Here is a 26305-nt window from a genome sequence, read left to right as displayed (position 1 = left end):
CATAATAAAATCTCAAAATGAGTCTCTGTGCACATAAGTACCAATTGATACAATTAATAAAGTGATTTAAAACCAATATTAATATTGAATAAGACCCAGTATGACTGGAACAAAGAAAAATAATAATGAATAATGATAACAATCCAAATGGATTAATAAATATTGTGAACAAACAATAATGTGCATAGATAAAGTGCATCCAATAATAACATAAAGTGCAATTGTGCAATGTATTAAGTTAACCAAATCTTCATGCAATTAATTGTGTAAGTGAATAGATCTCAAAAAAATGCTCCTCAATAGATAAATAAGTATAGTCCAATAATATGCAGAGAGTAGAATAACAATGTCCATTTAAATTTCTGAAGTGTAAAGTGACACGAGCAATCCACGCAAAATGACAGGTGTTCAACTCTGAGTGACCCCATTCTCACCAGCCTCTCACCTCAGCTGGCTTAAATACAAGCCTTCCAATGTTAGATGGCAGCAGCTCACAGTCCCGCTCACCAGATACACCACCGATCGGTCGCTTAGAGCAGTGGTCATCAACCCTGCCCTACAGGGCCCACTAACAGGCCAGGTTTGCAAGATAACTGAAATACATCACAGGTGAAATCATTTGCTGCTCAGTGATTGCAGTATTCTAGACTGCATCTCCCCATGGTAATACATAAAACCTGGCCTGTTAGTGGGCCCTGTAGGGCAGGGTTGATGACCACTGGCTTAGAGGACTCCAGACAGGTAATGTCTAAAAGCTCACAATGAGGATTCAAAGCCCCAGTTAAGTAGATAACGAATAGCATAAGGTAAACAATTTCCTCCGCTCTCGGCCACAAAGCGGGGATGACGTCACCAACGGCTCTCCTCCTTTCCTTACGCGTTACGTGGCTGTACAATGCCACTTACTCATAGGATCATATGAGTAAGTGGCGTTGTACAGCCACGTAACGCGTAAGGAAAGCAGGAGAGCTGTTGGTGACGTCATCCCCGCTCGGGCCAAGAGTGGAGGAGTTTCTTTACCTCATGCTGTTCGTTATCTACTTAACTGGGGCTTTAAATCCTCATTGTGAGCTTTTAGACATTACCTGTCTGGAGTCCTCTAAGCGATAGATCAGTGGTGTATCTGGTGAGCGGGACTGTGAGCTGCTGCCTTCTAACATTGGAAGGCTTGTATTTAAGCTAGCTGAGGTGAGAGGCTGGTGAGAATGGGGTCACTCAGAGTGGAGCACCTGTCATTTTGTGGTGGATTGCTTGTGTCACTTTACACTTCAGAAATGTTATTGGACTATACTTATTTATCTATTGAGGAGCAATTTTTTGAGATCTAAAGCACAAGGCTAATCTAAATTACAGACGATATATATATATATTTTTTATTATATTTTTTTAATTGTGTGTTTTTCGTTAAAATCGTTTTTATTGGTAAAAAAGTGTAATACATTATGGGAAGCCCATTTTGGCCCCACATATTAAGGAACTGGGTGCATACAAGAAAAAGAAAAACAAAGTCAAACTGTCCAATAACTCTCGGACCAATGGGTGGCTTTCCACTCATTGGTCGGGTAGTCAGGTTACTGTAGGTGTGAAGTCCGAACAGTAGACCGTGAACCTGAGTATTATTTGCATCATCCCCAACAGGGAGAACTATTGTGTAATATAAAATAAATACATGTGAAGTAATAATAGGCACATTGCAGTCTGTGCTTAACTTGGAACATATTATTAACTCTTGCCTGTTCCATTAGTTGGACTCATGCACTTTATATTTAGTGACTAGGTCACTCCAGACCAACAATTGGTTAAAGGTTAATCCATCTTGTCGAAAGAATGGAGAATGAAAGGTAAGTGGGAGAAAAAAAACAGAGGGGGAGGGGAGAAGGATTGGGCAAGATAAGGGGAAAACCATAGCGAAAGAGATGTGAAAAGACAGGAAGAAAGAGGTAGTGTCTAGGTACCGGGCTATGGTCCTGCTATATAGGGTGCTAGTGTCTATCCCTCCAAATCAGGTGGATTTGACAGGTATTTTATCCATGGATTCCATGTTTTCTCAAAGTGGGCAAGCCTGTTCCAGTGGATAGGCACCATACATTCATTGATCATGATCCATGTCAATTTTGCCTTCAGAAGATCAAAGGGAATTATAGGCAACCTCCAGGATCTTGCTATGGAAATCCTAGCTTCCATAAAGATTAATTAAATTAGGCATTTCACGTGTCCTGGGGTCCCCTCCACCGGTTTCCCCAGAAGAGCCTGCTTTGGAGACTTTGTTAGGTTAACTTGGGCGAGGGAGAAGATAAAATTGTATATGCAGATCCAGAACTGCCTTACTTTGCTACACGTCCACCATGTATAGAGGACAGTACCCTCCTGGCCCCAACTACGAAAACACCTGGAGGAGGTCCCCTGGACTGCAGACCCCAATCTGATTGGAACTAGATACCATCACAGAAAAACAATCAGGGAGGTATTAATGTGAGATTTAGAATTGAATTGTGCCAGATTCCTCTATTCTGCTGCTTCTAACTCTTCCCCTAGATCCTGTTACCAACTTACCATGCAAGGTAATTTAGTGGATACTTCATATAGAATAGCATAAATCATAGATATATGGCCAGTGTGTTTATACACTGTGCTACACAAGTATTCCATGGACGTTGAGATGGTTAAGTCACCAGTATGTTTCAGGGAGTTCAGGAAGTACGTAATGTGGGAGTATAGAAATTGTTCCCCTATGGGGAGGAGGTATTTTTCCTGTAAAGTGCTTCTCGACAGTAATCCTCTATGGTCACAGAAATCCGTGAGATGATGGAAACTTTTGTTCATCCACAATTTAAAAGTGGAGGGACTGAGAACCGTGAGGAAAATTGGATTGCCCAACAAATGGGCCATATGGGTATGGGGGGGGATTTGAATCTATGTCTTTTGGTCAGCCTGTCCCATAACCCCAGAGAAATAGACAACGTTGGGCACAATATGCCCAGTCTGTCTTTGGCTGTTATCCACATCAGGTGACTTATTGGAGTTGAGGGAAGGTGAGAAGATTCCATCTGTATCCATATTGGGTTGGCTTGCTTTGAATGAAAGCAGGTCAATTGCGCCAATTGTGTTGCATAATAATATTTGGTTAAGTCTGGGACCCCCAGGCCTCCCCTCAGTTTGGGGGTAAATAGTGTGCGTCTGTTCACTCTTGGTCTCTTGTCCCCTCAAAAACATATTGGGAATGGAGGAAATCGGGGACAAAAGAAGCATTAATATGTCATCGGTGAACAGGGTGCTTTTGTGCACCTTGCCACCCCAAAGAATCCCTTGGATATCCGTGTTAAGCCTAATTTTAATAGCTAGGGATTCTAGTGCTAGTATAAATATAATGGGGGACAGGAGCAACCCTGCCGGGTGCCTCGTTGTATGGTGAGGTAATCTGAACTGTATCCCTTGACCGACAGTCTAGCTAAGGGTTCACTATATAATGTTCGTATGACTGTGAGGAAGTTCTTACAGGTAATCCCAGGACAGGGAATTTAATGCTTTGTGTAGGTCAAGGGATAGTAGCATGCCTTTTCTCATGCCTATCCCATCCCAATTTGATTTGAGCGGCGATATGATATCCACCAGTCGCCTGGTTTGGTCAGGTGCCTGTCTGTGCGGGACGAATCCCACTTGGTCTGGGTGTATGTATCTCCAGAGGAATGTATTCATCCTATTTGCTAGTATTTTAGTCATAATCTTGAGGTCTACATTGATGAGTGATATAGGGCGGTAATCAGGGGCATAGGTGGAAAAAAGACCAGGGCCCGACACCGGGGGAGGGGGGTGGTGGGTGTTACCTACCTGATGCACACTGACCTACCTGAAGCACACTGACCTACCTGACATACACTGACCTGATGCACACTGACCTGACATACACTGACCTAGTTGATGCACACTGACCTGATGCACACTGACCTACCTGACATACACTGACCTACCTGATGCACACTGACCTACCTGAAACACACTGACCTACCTGACACACACTGATTTGACGCACACTGTCTGACCTACCTGACCTACACTGACCTGATGCACACTGTCTGACCTACCTGACTTACACTGACCTGATGCACACGGACCTAGACTGACCTACCTGACCTACACTACCCTACCTGACCTGCACTGACCTACCTGACATACGCTGACTTACCTGACCAGACTTCAGGTGGCGTGACCTCCTCCTACAACTCAGCTGTAGTGTGCGCCACCCATCAGAGTAGAGTAGACAGAAGGCACTCCACTGGTGACTCCAGGCAGCCAGAGCCAGAGCCAACCGGGGCTCCAGCCCTCCTCAGCCCCCCCTTTCCGACGACACTGGCGGTAATTTGCACAATCCCCATGGTCCTTGTCTGGTTTGAGTATGACGCAAATGAAGGCATTGTTTTCATATTATACAGTGGAATGCCCCTCCTGATGGCATTAAAAAGGAGCATAAATGAGGGAATTGTGTGTTTTTTTTATTTCAGATTGAACATCATAGTTTGGCCTAAAGCTGTGATATTGGACATTTTCACTAAAGCACACTCGTTTTCCCATTATAGCCTTAGAACAACAATCCTTTTCTGGTCTGTGTGTCAATGGCTGCCTGTCATTTAATCCTTTGATATTATGAATTGCACATACTGTACATTAACATTGGGAAGGTTGACATGTCCTCTGGGTATTGCACCATTTCTACATAATCTTCCAAATTTCACTGGAGTTAACCGTAGAGGCAATGGTGGTGGATTGGGCTTCCTAAGAATTGTCAAGTCAGCTGATGGATATGCAGATAGATTTATCTAATGTGCATTGGTTTGCTCTTAACTTTGGCTATGCTACATGCTATTGATATGCTAAAAGCTGTATATACAGTACATATATAAAGTATTATTGTTTGTTTAACTTAGAAGGGTACATTGCCTGAATAAGCCAATATTAGAGTTTTTGTGATGTGTTGATCTGTAAATAATGCATTGGAATGGCAGAAAATTAACCACTTGCCGACCGCTGCATGCACTTATACGTTGACAGAATGGCATTCCTGGGCACAAGAACACATATATATATATGTCCCCTTTAAGGAAGCGGCATTGTGGATGCACGCACGCCGCCACACTCGATCGCTCACTGTGAGGAAGAACGGGGAGATGCTGATGTAAACAAGCATCTCCCTGCTCTGCCTAGTGACAAGGACACTAATCACTGCTTCCTGTAATCGGAAACGGTGAACACTGTCTTGTCACACACAGCCCATCCCCCCTACAGTAAGAATCACTTACTAGGGCACACTTAACCCGTACAGCGCCACCTAGTGGTTAACCCATTCACTGCCAGTGTAATTTTCACAGCAATCAGTGCATTTTTATAGCACCGCTCGCTGTAAAAATGACAATGGTCCCAAAAATGTGTCAAAAGTGTCCGATGTGTGCGCCATAATGTCGCAGTCATGATAAAAATCGCTGATCGCCACCATTACTAGTAAAAAAAAAAAGAAAAAAAATGTCATAGAATATTTATATTTTGTAGACGCTATAACTTTTGCGCAAACCGATCAATAAACGCTTATTGTGATTTTTTTTTCCGAAAGAATGTAGAAGATTACGTATCGGCCTAAACTGAGGAAAAGTTATGTTTTTTATATATATTTTTGGGGGATATTTATTATAGCAAAAAGTAAAAAATATAGAATTTTTTTCAAAATTGTCGCTCTATTTTTGTTTACAGCACAAAAAATAAAAACCGACAAGCAAAATGGTTAAACTATTATTTCAAATCTTTGCAAAATACCTTTGCAGTCTCAAACGTTCTGCTTTTGGTAATCTAGTAACATCTTCAAGGTGATTTATATTATTTTTATTGACACAGGTATACGTGCAATTTGAATCCTACATGTTTCTGGCAGAAAGCCGTATACCTAATGCATGATATCTTCCCAAATCCCCGTGCAAAGTTCTTCAATGTCCATCTCTTGTATTTTTATTAAATTACCAAGGAGAATAAACATTCCTTTATATCCCAATACCTGACATTTTCTTACCATTTGCTCAATACTGTATCAGACAAGCTTCTCATATTTCTCGTAATTTGCGTTCCAGAATGTTTAAATCACCTATTTATTTATACTTTACATTCCTCATAAAAAGAGCACTTACTTACTTAGAATTTCAACAAACCATACCACCAAAAGAAAGCTCTATATGTTTCACAAAAAAAAGATTTAAAAAAATGATAATATGTACAGTGCTGCATGGCTGTGTTATTGACATTCAAAGTGTGACCGCACTGAAAGCTAAATAATTGGCCAGCCGGGGGGGGGGGGGGGGGGGGGGGGGCTAAAAGTGCCCAATAGGCAAGTAGTTAATACTAAGAAAATATATTGTGCGCCAGCCTAATGCCGCATACACACGACCGTTATTCATGTCATTGAAAAAAATGACGTTTTTCTCGACATGATTCATACAAACGATCGTGGAAAAAAAATGCTTGAGCAAAGGGCGGTGACGTACAACATGTACGACGGCACTATAAAGGGGAAGTTCCATTTGAATGGCGCCACCCTTTGGGCTGCTTATGCTAATTTCCCCATCTCATAACTAAACCAATTAAAAAAAAGGCATTTTTCTCGTCATGAAAACGGGCCTGTGTACGCGGCATAAGAAAACTTTTCAATGTTTTACTATGATGTGCAAAAGAATATTTTATAAATTCCAACCAAAGAAGCTTTGTCAAAGAACATGACTGAAACCCCTGTGTCACCCATAGAAATGTATTGAGCTGTGGGATGTTTTCACTAAGTCCCAAGTAGGACCTTGAAGATAGCAGGAACAGGAAAGAAGGTAAGTATTTCATCATGTGAACTGCACTTGAAGGGTAGGGGTGTAAGGCCCTGTACACACGACCGGTTTTCGCGGCAGAATTCAGCCAGAAACTCGATGGGAGACGTATTCTGCTGAGAAAACCGGTCGTGTGTACACTTTTCGCCGAGGAAACTGACGAGGATCTCGTCGGGCCAAAAAGAGAACATGTTCTTTATTTCCTTGTTAGTCAATGGGAAAAGTTGGCTCGGCAAGATCCTCGGCGGCTTCACGAGGAACTCGACGAGCAAAACGATGTGTTTTGCCTGTCGAGTTTGTCGGACGTGTGTACGGGGCCTGACACTTTTGCTGAGAAATATGTATATTGCAAAATGTTATTCACTAATTTTTCTGTTCTAAAGAGAACTGATGTAAATAGAACTGCTGTTTGTTTAATCATGTCCTTTTGAAACTGAATGTGAGGGTTGGTATTCACTATGACTATATAACCCTAAGATGGATCTAATCACTAACCAATCCTTGCAAAGCATTCTTACCATATTTTAGGCCTAATAAAATTGCACACAAAAAAAAAAACCTCAAGCATAAAAATGCATCAACACAGAGAAGTCAACACTAAAATCTACTATTCGGATCAACAAAAAAATGTGCACTTCACCAATTAGATAAAGAAACATATTTTTATTTAAGTCTGCCAGTGTACAGATACATTTACAACGTACTACCATCGTCTCTCTGGGCACAGCCTCATGGAAATAATCTCTACAACATTCAGGCATAGAGCAGTCTTGAGAGTACCAACATCATGAATACTCTATGCAGCATTTTCAAAGGCATAGATATGATTAGTGGTAGTGTGGAAGGAGTGACAATGCAGCAATCCTGCAGAATTTGACCATTACTAAAACTGGACCTTTACTAGTCATTGGTTAAAGAGATCCAGATGGTGGTGGGGGTTGAAATCTTTGTCATTTCCTACTGAACTGTCATCTTTAACCTAAATAAAATACATCTTTCATATTGTTATTTTTTCATAAAAATACATTGAAAATGCAGACACTCCAGCCAATAGAGACATTATGCTGAAGAATGACTTCCTCTAGAATGGCTTTTCTTTGTGAGAGAAACAAATGATACAGCATAACAGCACTCCCATGGCTGATAGATTCCTCATTTGAAAGTTATTGCTTGGTAATGACGTGCAAGCACTTGTCCATTTTTCATGATAATTTGGCTATTGTGTGACGCCGTTCTACTGTAGTCATTGAAAGATATTTTATTTTAATTTGGCAGTGCAAGCAGTTCTGACTCATAAGACTCTGTGCACAACAAGTTACATTTTACCGAGCATTTATAGAATAATAACACGAAAATGAACCCAACTATAGTGTAGTTTATAAAAGTACAATAATGCTAATTTCTACCAATGTCAAAAAGCGCTATAACCACAGATATCAACTGCAATTCAACCTGCTTTACTTTAATTTTACCCAAAAGGTAAACAGAACAGTGTCAGCTGGGTTCATGGAACTATAAATTCAAAGAAAGCACTACATTCTAAACAGTGTGATGAGGGCCATTGTTGCTATGGTATTCAAGTAAGCTGCCCTATTAACCTCCCTGGCGGTATGATTATTTCAGATTTTAGGTGCTGAAACCGGTACCATTGTTTTGCATGGAAATTTGGCGTTTTACATTGTAGGCCTGTAATTCTTAGGAATAACTCACTTAAATCTGTCCAAACAAGAGTCTAGTAGACATCCCGGGTATGATAAAGTTTGAAAAACAAAATCATAATTATAATATAATAAATAACTATAAATAATTATAACAAACAATAATGTAATTATAATAAAAATTATTCAATAACGTAATCAAAATCACTGAAATTTGCTCAGTTGCAGAATTGTCGCTGTCATTACTTTTATTTTTTTATGACGAATTTCCCCACAAATCGCTATCGCTTAATTCTGCAAGTGATTATAATTTATTATCACTGTTTTCTAGCTGCTCTAAAACCAATTTTGACATAAAAGGACACTTTTGGTTGCTATGGACAATCTACAGTTTGCAGGCAGAAAGAACAGTTTTTATTTTATAAAAGTACATGCAGAACACTGGGCAGACCACTAGGGACAAAGGGGGTCTGTATTTTTTACATACAGTACTGTAATCTATAAGATTACAGTATACTGTGTGTACTGTGTTTATTTGGCGCCGTTCTCCGCCCCCGGGCGTTGTAACGTCGCAGGGAACAGAGGTCGGCGGCACAAAGGGACACTGTGTGAATCGAGCGAGGACGCCGCTCGCTCACACAGCGGGGATGCAACGCAGGATCCAGGGACAAGGTAAGTAACTTTGTCTGTGGCTGCTGCGAGGCGAGCCTGAGTCTGGCTCGGGGATACCGCTTTTGGTAAAGAAATCTTACCCCGAGCCAGACTCGGGATTCGGGAATACCACCAGGGGGGGTTAACCACTTCCCTACCCACCCATAGTCATATGACGTCCACAGATGGGATCTTCCATCCTGGGTGGACGTCATATGACATTCTGGGCTTCCCGGCCGTCTAGGGGGTGCGCGCGGCATTGCTTGGGACTCGGTGCGCGTGCCAGGCAGTCATGATGTCCGTTGGGCACCCATGATTGCCCGCGATCACGGCAGGACCGTGGATCTATGTGTGTAAACACACAGATCCAGGTCCTGTCAGAGGTGAGGAGACTGATGTGTGTTCCCAGTACAGAGGAACACAGATCGGTCTCCTCCCCCTACAGTTAGAATAACTCACTAGGGAACATATTTAACCCCTTCATCGACCCTAGTGTTAACCCCTTCCAGTCACATTTACACAGTAATCAGTGCAGTTTTATACCACTAATCGCTGTATAAATGTGATTGGTCCCAAAAATGTGTCAAAAGTGTCCGATATATCACAGTCACAATACAAATCGCAGATCGCCCTTATTACTAGTAAAAAAAAAAATGCAATAAAATTATCCCCTATATTGTAGACGCTATAACTTTTGCACAAACCAATCAATATACGCTTATTACGTTTTTTTTTTACCAAAAATATGTAGAAGAATACATATCGGCTTAAACTGAGGAAAAAATTAATTGTGATATTCATTAAATCAAAAAGTTAAAAATATTGTGTTTTTTTCAAAAATGTTGCTCTTCTTTTGTTTATAGTGCTAAAAATGAAAACTGCAGAGGTGATCAAATACCACCAAACGAAAGCTCTATTTGTGGGAAAAAAAGGACGTCAATTCTGTTTGGGTGCAACGTCGCATGACCGCGCAGTTGTCAGCGACACAGTGCCGAATCGCAAAAAGTGCTCTGGTCAGGAAGGGGGTGAATTCTTCCGGGGCTGAAGTGGTTAACCACTTCCCGCCCGGCCTATGGCCGATTTACGTCCGGGAAGTGGTTATGAAATCCTGACAGGACGTTCTAGAACGTCCTGCAGGATTTCATGCCGCGCGCGCCCGTGGGGGCGCGCATCGCGGCGATCGGTGATGCGGGGTGTCAGTCTGACACCCTGCATCTCCGATCTCGGTAAAGAGCCTCCGGCGGAGACTCTTTACCACGTGATCAGCCGTGTCCAACCACGGCTGATCACGATGTAAACAGGAAGAGCCGCCGATGGCTCTTCCTCACTCGCGTCTGACAGACGCGAGTAGAGGATAGCCGATCTGCGGCTCTCCTGACAGGGGGGGTTAGCGCGTTGTTTATCAGCGCAGCCCCCCCTCGGATCGCCACACTGGACCACCAGGGATGCCCACCCTGGAGCACCAGGGTGGGCAAAAAAAAAAAAAAAAGCCCAAAAAAAAAAAAAAAGTCTAAAAAAAAAAAAAAAAAAAAAAACCATAAAGAAAAAAGATGCCAGTCAGTGCCCACAAATGGGCACTGACTGGCAACAATCAGTGCTGCCACCCCAGTGTCCATCAGCGCCACCCCAGTGTCCATCAGCGCCACCCCAGTGTCCATCAGCGCCACCCCAGTGTCCATCAGTGCCACCCCACAGTGCCCATCCATGCCCAGTGCCCACCTAGCAGTGCCCATCTGTGCCACCCATAAGTGCCCATCTGTGCCGCCCATGAGTGCCCATCTGTGCCGCCTATGAGTGCCCAGTGCCGCCCATGAGTGCCCATCAGTGCCGCCTACGTGTGCCCATCAGTGCCGCCTACGTGTGCCCATCAGTGCCGCCTACGTGTGCCCATCAGTGCCGCCTACGTGTGCCCATCAGTGCCGCCTATGTGTGCCCATCAGTGTCGCATACCAGCGCCGCCAATCAGTGCCACCTCATCTGTGCCCGTCAGTACTACCTCATCGATGTCCATCAGTGCCATCTCATCGGTGCCCATTAGTGCCGCCATATCAGTGCCCGTAATTGAAAGAGAAAACTTATTTACAAAAAAATTAACAGAAAAAAATAAAAACGTAATTTTTTTCCAAATTTTCAGCCTTTTTTTAGTTGTTGCGCAAAAAAAAAAATCGCAGAGGTGATCAAATACCACCAAAAGAAAGCTCTATTTGTGGGGAAAAAAGGACGCCAATTTTGTTTGGGTACAGTGTAGCATGACCGCGCAATTGCCATTCAAAGTGCGACAGTGCTGAAAGCTGAAAATTGGCTTGGGCGGGAAGCTGCGTAAGTACCTGGTATGGAAGTGGTTAAAAAGCATACAATATAGGTCCAAAGACTTCTGGCTGTCCTTCCCAATCCCCATTGGTGGACTTACATCTTCAACAAAACTTTTATAATTAAATTACTTATTCACTTGGTATTGTGAATCAGTACACAATCTGTACATCATGTGAAAACAATAAACAAATAAATAGCTATAACTTTGTGTATTAACAAATATGGGCTGAGTACATATAAATAAATATTATTGAATATTTAATGAGGTTATTTTCAGCAGCCATTCATTTACTTCAACAAAATAAATATAAAATTGTATAAAGTATGACCTAAAATGTATTTGAGCAAGAAGCTATACAACTATAAAGAATAAGGATACAAAGGATGTGCAACATATAGCCATAAATTAGAAATTAAAGCATAAAGATGCACTATATTACCAAAAGTAATGGGGCACTTGCCTTTACATGCACATGAACTTTAACCTCCCTGGCGGTATGATTCTTTCAGAAAAAAGGTGCTGAAAGCGGTACCATTATTTGCAAGGAAATTTGGCGTTTTATATTGTAGGCCTGTAATTTTTTGAAATAACTCACTTAAATCTGACCAAACAAGATTCTAATAGGCATCCCGGGTATGAAATTTTTTTAAAAACAAAATTATAAATTATAATATAATAAATAATTATAAATAATTATAACAAGTAATAATATAATTATAATAAAAATGATTCAATAATGTAATCAAATCAAAATCACTGAAATTTGCTCAGTTGCAGAATTGTCGCTGTCATTATTTATTTATTTTTATGACAAATTTTCCCACAAATCGCTATCGCCCAATTCTGCAAGTGATTATAATTTATTATCGCTGTTTTTTAGCTGCTCTAAAACTATTTTTGACATAAAGGGACACTTTTGGTTGCTATGGACAATCTACAGTTTACAGGCAGAAAAACAATGTTTTTATTATATAAAAGTACATGTAGGGCACTGGGCAGACCACTAGGGACAAGGGGGGTGTGTATTTTTTACATACAGTACTGTAATCTATAAGATTACAGTATACTGTATGTAAGGTGTTTGTTTACATTTTTGAATTTGGCGCCGTTCTCCGCTCCCGTGCGTGGTAACATCGCAGGGAATGGAGATCGGCGTCACACAGAGGCACTGTGTGAATCGAGCGAGGTCCCGCTCGCTCGCACAGCGCGGTGGCATCGCTGGATCCAGGGACAAGGTAAGTAAACACTCCCTGTGGATCCAGCGAGGCAAGCCCGAGTCTGACTCGGGGTTACCGCTCGCAGCAGGAAAATCTAACCCCGAGTCAGACTCGGGAATACCGCCAGGCAGGTTAATGGCATCCCAGTCTTGGTCTGTAGGGTTCAATATTGAGTTGGCCCATCCTTTGCAGCTATAACAGCCTCAACTCTTCTCGGAAGGCTTTCCACAAGGTTTAGGAGTGTGTCTAATAGTTGTTTGACCATTCTTTCAGAAGGGCATTTGTGAGGTCAGGCACTGATGTGGATGAGAATTCATCCCAAAGGTTTTCAGATGGAGGTCAGGATTCTGTGCATGCCAGTCAAGTTCTTCAACCCCAAACTCTCTCATCCATGTCTTTATGAACCTTGTTTGTGCTGTGGTGTGCAGTCATGTCAGAACAGGAAGGGACCACCCCCAAGCTGTTCCCACAAAGCTGGGAGCATGAAATTGTCCAAAATGTCAAAATAAGGGGCCAAGCCCAACCCCTAAAAAACAACCCACACCATAATCACTTCTCCACCAAATCATTTGGACCAGTGCACAAAGCAATGTTCATAAAGGCATTGATCAGCCAGTTTGGGGTGGAGGAACTTATAGGAACACTTATTGGGTGAATTATAGTGGAGACTGCGATCCAGGCCTTTTTGTCCACATCAGTGCCTGACCTCACAAATGCGCTTCTGAAAGAAAGGTCAAACATTCCCATAGACGCACACCTAAACCTTGCTGACAACCTTCTCAGAAGAGTTGAAGCTGTTATAGGGTGGGTCAACTCAATGTTGAACCCTACGGACTAAGACTGGGATGCCATTAAAGTTCATGTGCGTATAAAGGCAAATGTCCCAATACTTTTGGTAATATAGAATATCTAAGCATAGACATTCCTTCCCAGTAATATTACCTTTGTCAACCTGCTATTTATGACATGTCAAAGTAAGGTTGGAAACATCCCTAAAATTCATGTACTGCTTGCATAATAAACTTTTCACAGCTATTCTATGTAATATTGAACTTGCCACAGTGTGCTACAGAAAGGTAAGGTAGTCTCTCATTATACACTGTGGCACCACAAACTGGGCCTATTTGGTGGGTGATACTTATATCTCAAATGAAAGCTGAAGCCGTAGGGAACTTGAAAGGGAAGAATGTTTAAGAATAGGATATGAATCTGAATACAATACGTACACTGGCATGAAGCTTTTCACAGCCCAGGATAAGCTCTTTTTAGTTTAAGGCAACATAGATGCAGAAGTATAAAAAGTGCTAGTGTACAAGATTCTTTATTATATTACATTATCTTTATCTTTACTTTTCCCAAAATAAATATTGTACTAAAATACCCTCTAGAGAACACATTGACATCAAGGTGTAAAAATGTCCATTTGCTCTCTAATAAATCTCACAGACTTAGGACCATTATGGGTTTAATAGCAACTGTATTCTGACATTATAATATATTTATATGCTACATTCATTTCTCTCTTATTTGTACATGCTGCCTGCTAGTAATAGGCCTGGAATGGCCCTAAAGTGGTCCCCTGCAACTTGTTTCATCAGTACAAAAGAGTACAACAATATGAAGAGATGGGGACATCTAGTGTTATTTGCTCATATCCATTTAACTGCATAGTTTACTATTGCAAAGTAAATAAATGCACTGTAAATGTGCAGGTTGGTTGTAAAACATCCATGATTTGTATTATAGGGAAGTATTTGTGCTGTGCAATCCAGCACCCTTCCCTTATTCATTTTTTTGCTACTGGTAACAAATCACAGTAGTGGGAAAGAGATCATTGCTTAGTAATAGTAATTGCAATCTCAGGGCCTGGATTTGAACCAGAACCTCTGCTGTGTCAGGCAATGTCTATCCTTGCTGAGCTACCTGCAATGCTGGACAGCTCCTGGGACAATTCCTTGAATGATCCTGACTTGAACCTTGTTTGTCTTGAACCCTGAACTCTTTACTCCTCCCATGAACTTCCTGATTTAAGCCATGTCTGTGCAATTCCTGTTTGCCATATTATTGTTCTCTCTCCAGCCAGTATCTTGCACCTGTCTTCTCTGCTGCCATTCTTTGCTAACACTCATTATCGACCCTTGGCTTGTTCCTCGACTACACTTCTGTCTGATCCCAACCTGCAACAACACATTACTGACCGTTTTTCTTGTTTACTGCCTATGCATCTGTTTGATCCCTACCTGCTTATCCACTACGGGATCCTGGCTTGCTCACCTCCTGGTGGGGTGATGCTGAGGACCACCACCTGGTACTAACACACAACATAATCCATCTCCACCATTAGGATCTTCTGGTGAACATCAGATAGTACTTAGACTCCACATCTCCGGTGAGCCCGCATAATTTACCAGGGTGACTGCCTGTGTACCTTTCCTGCTAGTCGGTGATAGTTCCGCTACTGCTATAGCAACTTTCCTTCGAGTCTGACCCCTGATCGTGACAAGTAATGTGCAAGCTTGTATTTATTGTCTACCGCATGTACTCATAATGTAATTGTAATACATGATAGCACACATCACAATTTCATCATGGTCATGTGCTGCTCTGCATTGTTTACAATAAAGAAAGGACTGCTACCATGCAAAAACTATTAGTGGGAAAGACCACCGACTCTTCAAGTCGATCCCTCAATTTTACACCCTGGGTCTAAATTACAGAAAACTAGACAGGTTTGCTGTAATTTAGACCCATGGTGTGCAATTATGGGAGTATTTTGTACTCCAATATCTTACAATCATGAAACATGTACATTCAAAATTTAGAATATTGTGAATTTATGGTGAAATTAATCAACCTATCTGTCTTACTACGGTTAACTTAAAAAAAAACTGTTATTCACTGATATAGAGGACATTATATTTTAATCATCCAAGCTGTAAATAATAATGTGCATAAGCATCTAATTAATACTTTGGGTTATTATAAAGTTACTCAAGTGTAAAAATTTGAGCCTGTAGATCTCATATAATCCGGTATATGTACAAAACTATTTAGATAAAGTGAATTGGTGACCTACCCTACACTTCATAAAACAATGGCTACTACTAATAGGTTTTCATTACAGTCATAGCGTTTATCAATTATGTTGTAAATTATGTAATTTATGTCTGTTTTAATTAAACTCTCTCATTACTGATATATACCATACGCTGGGATGTTATTGTTTAGCTTTTAAAATCTTTAATGCGCTATGACAGCAAAATGACATGTCCATTTTTCTCTACTGTTCTCTGGAGCTTTATTCTCACTTCATGACAACTGTAAAACAATAGACATGTGCATTCGTTTTCGTCCGAATGCATTTTCGTCCGAATTTCGGGTATTTTCGTTATTGTTTTAACAAACGAAAACAAACATGCAAAATCCGAAATCCGAAAGATCTGACATAAAAAAATGCTTTATTTTCGTTTTCGTTGCTACAACATTTCGATATAGATAGGAAATTCGACATGATGCTGACAATAACAATCTGTGTCTACCGAACCTGTGGTTGAATGTGCCTAACCTTAACTCTATTATTCCAAGATTATTCTACATAGAGAGGAAAGATTCGACATAGAGAGAAAAGATTCGAGATTATAGAGACAGTGTTGGGGTAGACCATTCGACATGAACGACGAAGAATCGACGAAGCAGAGAAAAACATACAAACGTTGAATCTGTCATTGAAGGCTTATGGTGTCTGTCTAAAGTTCTAAGAAGATTCGACAAGCAGCTAAACTGTACGACGCCGCAATCGTACATTTCCGGTAAAATGCTCGGCCCATAGGCTATAGAAGAATTCAAATGTTGGTTGACCAGTAATAATAATTTATAAATATAATTATTACTAATGTCATACAACATTAGAATTCTTCTATAGCTTGTAGGCGGAACATTCAACCGGAAATGTATGATTGCAGCGTCATACAGTTTTGCTGCTCCGTCAAATCTTCTTAGAACATTCAACAGACACCATAAGCCTCCAATGACAGATTCAACCTTAATTAATTCAGATTTTCGGACGAATGCATTTTTTAATGAAACAAAGTAAATAACAACGAATTTCAGGAGTAACTAAATAAATTTATTTTTCGGACGAAAACGAAATTCCGAAGCAAAATATTTCAGTGTGCACATGTCTATAAAACAATCATAATGAGATCACTCTGCTGTACAGTTATACAAATTCTCTCTCTCAATGTGACAAACACATACAGTATTCAAAATATAAGGACAAATTAATGATTTGCTTATGATAATTTTTGTGTATGAGTGCCAACAATATTAAATATGTTCAGTAAAATATTGCCCCTAATGCTTCCTTAGCCTACTTTAAAGTGTATCACTTATTTCAGAAAAAGGTCATTGTTGGCATTAGCTAATATTATTAGTCTTTTAACAGGAACAATACATTCACATTCCATAGTGCATGCCATTACAGATAATGTTAATGACATTGTTTTTGCAAAGACTAAAAACAATCAATCACTAGTTAATGTCAACTAGGAGGCACTGCAATTATGCTAAAGTCAGAAAATAACACCAAACTGACCTAGGATAGCAGAATCCCAGAACCAGGGAACGCCTTGGGGTTGACCTCTGCATGTGCACTTGCTCCAGAGCTTAGCAAATGAGGTAAAACTTCACTTTGTTAAGAAAACCCAATCACGTGCAAGGAAAATTAAAAAAAAAACAGCATTTTTGCTTGCACATGGATGATGGAAGTCAGCAGAGTGGAGCTCTGGAGCAACTGCACTTTGCAAAGTGCACAGTCTATTTGCCTTTAGTAAATCAACCCCTTAATCTCCCTGGCGGTATGATTATTTCAGATTTTAGATGCTGAAAGCGGTACCATTATTTTGCAAGGACATTGGTGTTTTACATTTTAGGCCTGTGATCCTTATGAATAACTCACTTAAATCTGTCCAAACAAGAGTCTAGTAGGCATCCCGGGTATGAAAAAGTTTGAAAAACAAAATCATAAATTATAATATTATAAATAATTATAAATAATTATAACAAATACAAATATAATTATAACAAAAATTATTCAATAATGTAATCAACTCAAAATCACTGAAATTCGCTCAGATGCAGAATTGTCGCTGTCATTACTTTGATTTTTTTATGACGAATTTTCCCAACAAATCGCTATCGCTCAATTCTGCAAGTGATTATAATTTATTATCGCTGTTTTCTAGCTGCTCTAAAACCACTTTTGGTTGCTATGGACAATCTACAGTTTCCAGGCAGAAAGAACAGATACAAAAGTACATGCAGAACACTGGGCAGACCACTAGGCACAAAGGGTGTGTGTATTTTTTTACATACAGTACTGTAATCATCGTAACATCACAGGGAACTGAGATCGGCGGCACACAGGGACACTGTGTGAATCGAGCGAGGATGCTGCTCGCTCACACAGCGGGGAGGCATCGCAGGATCCAGGGACAAGGTAAGTAACTTTGTCTGTGGCTGCTGCGAGGCAAGCCCGGGTCTGGCTCGGGGATACCGCTTTTGGTACAGAAATCTTACCCCGAGCCAGACTCGGGAATACCGCCAGGGGGGTTAATCTGAGACATGGCTGCTTGTCCCTAGTCTCTGTTCTGAATTTTTCTCAGATAGAGGCAGCTCTAGATCTAGGGATTTGTAATCAGGTCCAATTGTACAACATAAATGACAAGATAAATATCGTACCATTCTGCAGAAATCTGTCCTCTGAATTAGTTTACCATCCATGTGCTACTATATGTTTATGGAGTTTCACCCATATAAAAGTCAGTAGCTACAAAAATTGTTGCTGCTGACTTTTATTATTCGAACGCTGACTTTTAATATTCGGACACTCACCTGTCCCACGGTCCAGTGATGCAGGCGTATGAAGCCTCGCTCCTCTCCCCCTCCTCTCCGCGGTGCCGGAATTCTGACTGTGGGCACCGGGCTGTGGTTTCACAGCTGGGCCCACACTGCACATGCGTGAGCCATGCTGCATGCTGTGATTGGCCAGGCAATATTCTGCGACCCGTGACATGTCCCAGAAGGAGGGAGAGGTGAACTTCCTTCTGGATCGGCGGAGCCCTGGGAGGAAGTGGTAGCTGGATTCCTCAAAAAAGAGGGTATCTGTCCCCCCCCCACAAAAAAAATGACATGCCAAATGTGGCATGTCAGGGGGGTCACTTAAAGCGGAAGTTACATTTTTGGGTGGAACTCCGCTATAAGGACAGTACACCTGTTAATAGCTGTGAGATGGCTTGGTTCTCAGATTCAGTGTACAATCTTAGCAGGTTAGAAATCCCTAAATTGGGGGGGGGGGGGTAAATGAAGTGCCTTTAATAACGACTAAACATTGCACACAAGACTGCCTGTTTAGGGTTTAAAAAAGTAGGCATACCTACCTTTCTTTCACCCAAACAAAACTCTGCTTTAATCACCATCTATATGATCGAAATGGTGGTGGTTGAAAATCCTTAATTCCTGAATAATGTATTGTTCCAGTGATTTTAATTACACAATAAATCTAATGTGAAGCTGAATAGTATTGTGACACAAACAGGAGTCATGTAAATACCAGAATTGTCAGCCTTTAATTCATCAATTTTCCTGCTCTCTGCACACAATAATTTAACAGGTTAACCCCCTGTTGTTAATTTATTTTGCATTTCCTGCAACCTTTATTTTCTGACCTCTTCATCACCGACCATGCGATACATGATTGTGCTGTTTTTCAATCATATCTTTAAATGCATTGCCATTCTCGTGGCTTCCCTTGCTACCCGTGGCTTGTCTCGTGACTACCCTTGCCTGAGTATTTTTTAGAAAGATGAACCAGAGATTGATGAAACGGAGGAATGAGCAAAGTGGCTATGGTTTTAATTTACTTGAAAAATGTTTATGTAGACCTCCAGATGCAGCCAAAAATAAATCCCCACATTCCTATTGATGCTCCCAATCTGAACACAGACTCCTCATTCTCTTTCTTTGCAGACTCATTACATGCAAAGCAAGATAGTTCAAGCCATGATTTGTCATAATTGTGATGATTATGGCTTACAGCGCATGAAAACCCCTAATTCACAATCTCAGAAAATTTGAATATTACATGCACTCAATAAAACAAGGATTGTACATAGAACAATATAGGACCTCTGAAAAGTATAAGCATGCATATGTACTCAGTACTTGGTTTGGGCCCCTTTTGCAGCAATTACTGCCTCAATGCGGCGTGGCATGGAAGCTATCAGCCTGTGGCACTGCTGAGGTGTTATGGAAGACCAGGATGCTTCAATAGCGGCCTTCAGCTCTTCTGCATTGTTTGGTCTCATGTCTCTCATCTTTCTCTTGGCAATGCCCCATAGATTCTCTATGGGGTTCAGGTCAGGTGAGTTTGCTGGCCAATCAAGCACAGTAATCCCCCGGTCATTGAATCAGGTTTTGGTGCTTTTGGCAGTGTGGGCAGGTGCCAAGCCTTGCTGGAAAATGAAGTCAGCATCCCCATCGAGCTTGTCTGCGGAAAGGAAGCATGAAGAGCTCCAAAATCTCCTGGTAGACGGCAGCGTTGGCCCTAGACTTAATGAAGCACAGTGGACCAACACCAGCAGATGACATGGCTCCCCAAATCAACACAGGCTGGAAACTTCACACTGGACTTCAAGCATCTTGCAGTGTGTGCCTCTCCATTCTTCCTCCATACTCTGGGTCCTTGGTTTCCAAATGAGATGCAAAATGTGTTTTCATCAGAAAACAGGACTTTGGACCACTGAGCAACAGACCAGGTGTTATTTTTCTTTAGCCCAGGTAAGACGCTTCTGACATTGTTTGTTGTTCAGGAGTGGCTTGACAAGAGGAAGACAACATTTGAAGCCCATGTCCAGGATCCGTCTGTGTGTGGTGGCTCTTGATGCACCGACTCCAGCCTCAGTCCACTCCTTGTGAAAGTCCCCAACACTTTTGAATAGCCTTTTCCTGACAATCCTCTTCAGGCTGCGGTCATCCCTGCTGCTTGTGCACCTTTTTCTCCCTCACTTTTCCCTTCCACATAACCTTCTTTTAATGTGCTTTGATACAGCACTTTGGGAACATCCAACTTCTTTTGCAATTACCTTTTGAGGCTTCCCCTCCTTATGCAGGGTATCAATGATGGTTTCCTGCACAACTGTCAGGTCAGCAGTCCTTCCCATGATTGTGATTCCTACTGAACCAGACTGAGAGACCATTTAAAGGCTCAGGAACCCTTTGCTGGTGTTATGGCTTAATTAGCTGATTAGAGTGGGACACTTTGAGCCTAGAATATTGCACCTTTTCACAATATTCTAATTTTCTGAGATTGTGGATTTGGGGTTTTCATGAGCTGTAAGCCATAATCATCACAATTATGACAAATCACATCTTGAACTATCTTGCTTTGCATGTAATGAGTCTATGTCATATATTAGTTTCACCCTTTAACTACTTCCCGACCTGCCGTCGCAGTTCTCCCCATGCGCGAGGAGCCGTATAATAACGTCGGCTCCTCTGCACGCCCCCTGCTCGTCCGTGACTCCCGTGCAGGTGGCCGGTGGGCGCGATCCCCACCGGGCACCCGCGATTGCTCTTTACAGAGGGGGAAATGCCTGACCGTCTGTTCATACAATGTTTGAACAGCGATCAGTCATTTCCCCTAGTGAGGCCACCCCCCCTACAGTTAGAACACACCCAGGTAACATACTTAACCCCTTCCCCTCCCCCTAGTGTTAACCCCTTCCCTGCCAGTGGCATTTTTATAGTAATCCAATGCATTTTTATAGCACTGATCGCTATAAAAATGCCAATGGTCCCAAAAATGTGTCAAAAGTGTCCGAAGTGTCCGCCATAATATCGCAGTACCGAAAAAAAATTGCTGATCGCCACAATTACTAGTAAAAAAAAAAATATTAATAAAAATGCCATAAAACTACCCCCTATTTTGTAAACGCTATAACTTTTGTGCAAACCAATCAATAAACGTTTATTGCGATTTTTTTTTACAAAAAATATGTAGAAGAATACGTATTGGCCTAAACTGAGGAAAAAAACTTTTTTTTATATATTTTTGGGGGGATATTTATTATGGTAAAAAGTAAAAAATATTCATTTTTTTCAAAATTGTCGCTCTATTTTTATTTATAGCGCAAAAACTAAAAAACGCAGAGGTGATCAAATACCACCAAAAGAAAGCTCTATTTGTGGGAAAAAAAGGACGCCAATTTTGTTTGGGAGCGACGTTGCACGACCGCGCAATTGTCAGTTAAAGCCACGCAGTGCCGAATCGCAAAAAGTGCTCTGGTCTTTGACCAGCAATATGGTCCGGGGGTTAAGTGGTTAAGTTGCATTAGTGAAATAAATGAACTTTTGCACGATATTCAAATTTTTCGAGTCTTACCTGTACATTTTTCAGGAAAACTTTTTTCTTTTTTATTAACAGGCGAAGATATAAGGAATAATAACTTTCATTATATATCCTTCCATTATCATGTTACAGATTTATAGTTGACAAAATTAAACTTTTCCACTACATATTACAAACTACAGCAAAATGCCTAACCCCACTTAAGTCAAATCTTAGATTTTTTCCTTTAGATTTATCAAAACCATATAATATAAGGTCAAACCTAAACACTTTCAATGTGTATGCAATCAGGCAGGCTACATAGTTGAAGGTAAATCTAAAGGAAATTGAACAACAAAAGTTGTATAGTGCATATCGATCTTAAAGAGGAAGTAAACCCTGATGGGTTTTACTTTGTCTTTGTTCCCTGCAAAGTAAAAGCATAATGGGCGAGTATGCATTGCATACTCTCCCATTATGTGCCACTAACTTGCAGAAGAAACCCGCAATGTCAGCAATGTCACCGATGTCCCTGCTCTGCAATCGCGTCCATCTTCAACCCCTCTTCCTTCTGGGGGCGTGGACTCCAGCTCTGCTATTGGCCGCGTGATGTCACTCCCACGCATGCCGACGGTCACGGCACAAGCACTGTAGAAACATCACAGATCGTGCCCTTTGTTAAGTGCGCATGCACCGATGATGTTGGTGTCGGCGTATATGGCAAATATCTTCCGTAGAGGTTTAAGACATATTTCCAGTACCTACTAGACATGTGCACACTGAAATATTTTGTTTCGTAATTTAGTTTTTGTCTGAAAAATACATTTATTTAGTTACTCCCGAAATTAGTTTTTATTTATTTTGTTTCGTTAAAAAACGCATTTGTCTGAAAATCTGAATTAATTAAGGTCAAATCTGTCTTATGGTGTCTGTCAAATGTTCTAAGAAGATTCGACGAAGCAGCTAAACTGTACAACGCCGCAATCGTACATTTCCTGTCTAATGCCTTGCCTACAAGCTATAGTAGAATTTTAATGTTGTATGACTAGTAAAACTAGTATTATTACTAGTCAACCAACATTAGAATTGTTCTATAACCTATTGCGGAGAATTTGACCATAAATGTCTGCTCGCGGCGGCTGCTTTATCGAATCTTCATGTCTCTATAATGTAAAATCTTTTCTCTCTATGTTGAATAATCTTGGACTAATAGAGTTAGGTTAGGCACATTCAACCGCAGATTTGATAGACACAGATCGCTATTGTCACGGTCATGTCAAATCATCTATATCCAACTGTTGTCGCAACAAAATGAAAATTAAGCATTTTTTATGTCGGATCTTTCGGATTTCGGATTCTGTGCTTTCATTATCGTTTGTTAAAATGAACGCGAAAATCCCTGAAATTCGGACAAAAATGCATTCGGACGAAAACAAATGCACATGTCTAGTATCTACAGGTAAGCCTTATAATAGGCTTACCTGTAGGGAAAAGTGGTTGTACAGGGTTTACAACTACTTTAACCTCCCTGGCGGTATTGCCGAGTCTGGCTCGGGGTGAATTTTCAGTACCAAAAGCGGTAACCCCGAGCCACACTCGGGATTGCATCGCAGGATCCTTGTAGAGGTTACTTACCTTGTCCCTGGATCCTGTGATGTCTCCTTGCTGTGATCTGTGAGCCGCCATATCTCGCTCAATTCACAGTGCCGAGCTCCATTCCCTGCAAGCGTTGCGACGCATGGGGACGGAGTTCGGCGCCAAATTCAAAAAGTAAAAAAACACAGTATAGATATAGTATACTGTAATCTTACAGATTACAGTACTGTATCAAATAATTACATATCCCCTTTGTCCCTAGTGGTTTGTCCAGTGTCCTGCATGCAGTTTCAAATAATAAATACTTTTCTTTCTGCCTGGAAACTGGAGATTGTCCATAGCAACCAAAAAGCGTCCCTTTACATCAAAAGTAGTTTTAGACCAGCTAGAAAACTGTAGAATCACTTGCAGAATTAACCTGCCTGACGGTATTCCCGAGTCTGACTCAGGGTTAGATTTTCCTGCTGCGAGCTGTAACCCCGAGTCAGACTCGGGCTTGCCTCGCTAGATCCACAGGCACTGTTTACTTACCTTGTCCCTGGATCCAGCGATGCCACCGCGCTGTGTGAGCGAGCGGGACCTCGCTCGATTCACATAGTGCCTCCGTGTGCCGCCAATCTCCGTTCCCTGCGACGTTACGACGCACGGGGACGGAGAACGGCGCCAAATTCAAAAAAGTAAACAAACACTTTACATACAGTATACTGTAATCTTATAGATTACAGTACTGTATGTAAAAAAAAACACACCCCCCTTGTCCCTAGTGGTCTGCCCAGTGTTCTGCATGTCATTTTATATAATAAAAACGTTTCTTTCTCCCTGCAAACTGTAGATTGTCCATAGCAACCAAAAGTGTCCCTTTATGTCAAAAATAGTTTTAGATCAGCTAAAAAACAGCGATAATAAATTATAATCACTTGCAGAATTGTGCGATAGCGATTTGTGGGGAAATTTGTCATAAAAAAAAAAAATAATGACAGCGACAATTCTGCAACTGAGCAAATTTCAGTGATTTTGATTTGATTACATTATTGAATAATTTTTATTATAATTATATTATTATTAAAAGCCACCAAAAAAAGCTCTATCTGTCTCAAAATATTTATATAAATTAAATTTTGGTACAGTATTGGATAATGGATCAATTGTCAGTCAGATTATCACAGTGCTCAAAACTGAGAAATGGTCTGGTAAATAAGGGGGATTACAGGCTTTTACTCAAGTAGTTACAAAAAATGATGGTGATGATGATAGATAAACACTTCATTGCGCACATCAATAAAATCCTTCATCACCAATGATTAGTTGACTGTATTGCACTGTTATTATATAGTACTTTTGACAAACGTGTGTATAATATACAATCTTCAAGTTACTTTTCTGTAGACAGTTTGCTGAGATAAAATACAAGCACATTTGTACTTAACTTATAATTTATAAATGCCACAGTTGTTTTTTTTTTTTTTTTCACTTTTTTGTGCAATGTACTGCTTTTCCAATATCACTTGTTTCTGAAATGTTACTCTGCTCAATTTCTCCATTTGATGTCTCCATATCTTCACAAAGGTGAAAAAAACTCACAACATTTGTTTTCTATAATTCACCAATTAATAAAGATGTTCTGCTGTTTTTGCTGAACATTTAACTAACATAAATTCTGCTTTAAATACAATTGAATTTCTTCTTTTTAATAGAAAGAAAATATTTTCCCCAGAGTAGGAAATTCAATGAAAAAAAAAAAATGTAATTGCTACATTTTTGCCATTTTGCCACAATGACAATCCTATAAAAGTCCCGAAAACACACACTTTTAAATGGCTCAATGTTTTTCAAGAAATTTTCACAGAGCTGGAAGTGAAATTAGAGTCATTCGCTGCAATAAGAATTTCAATTGGTAATAATAATATTGTAATGTTACAGCTGCATTGATTTACATTTTTTAGGCTTTTTTCTTTTATTTTCCCCTGTTGATCCAGTTAATAAAATAATTTTTCTACAGACCAAGCTGTCCTGCAAACTTGGTGGTTAGAGAGTTGAAACAAAGAAGAAGATAAAAAGAGCCAAAAACAATAGGTAGCAAGAGACAACTGTATAAAATCATGGTTGCAACCTATATTATTCAATAGATCAGAAAATACCCAATCCCAAGTATGGAGATACAAATCCAGCCAGGCAGTGTTATATGGTGTAGAAAAAGTCCATTAATAGTAGTATACGTTATCAGTGTGGATGTTGGGGTGCCAAGTCCACAGTTCGGCCTCGTACACACGACCAGTTTCCTCGGCAGAATTCAGCTTCCGACCGAGTTTCTGGCTGAATTCTGCCGAGGAAACTGGTCGTGTGTACACTTTCGGCCGAGGAAGCCGACGAGGAGCTCGGCGAGGAAATAGAGAACATGTTCTCTATTTCCTCGTTGTTCTATGGGAGCTCTCGTCCCGCCGAGCTCCTCGGCGGCTTCAGTGCTGAACTGGCCGAGGAACTCGATGTGTTTGGCACGTCGAGTTCCTCGGCCGTGTGTACGAGGCTTTACTCAATACTTGAGTGTCAATGCATTTCATGAGATTAGCTCGCTTCATCAGGACTGAATGGGTGGGTGCTAATCAACTTTGAATATAAGAAGATGGGCAGCAACAGAT

The 26305-nt window shown here is 40.8% G+C and overlaps 1 protein-coding gene across 2 annotated transcripts in view; it reads right to left on the bottom strand.

Annotated features, from left to right (window-relative positions):
• The window catches only part of PRR16 (proline rich 16), a 447233-nt gene that overhangs the window by 112722 nt on the left and 308206 nt on the right, over positions 1–26305 (bottom strand). The gene's annotated exons all lie outside the window — the stretch shown is intronic.

Source organism: Rana temporaria, chromosome 1 (assembly GCF_905171775.1).
Source record: "Rana temporaria chromosome 1, aRanTem1.1, whole genome shotgun sequence".
Taxonomy (NCBI): Eukaryota; Metazoa; Chordata; class Amphibia; order Anura; family Ranidae; genus Rana; species Rana temporaria.
The sequence above is the reverse complement of the archived record's forward strand: the minus strand, read 5'-3'. Positions and strand labels throughout refer to the sequence as shown.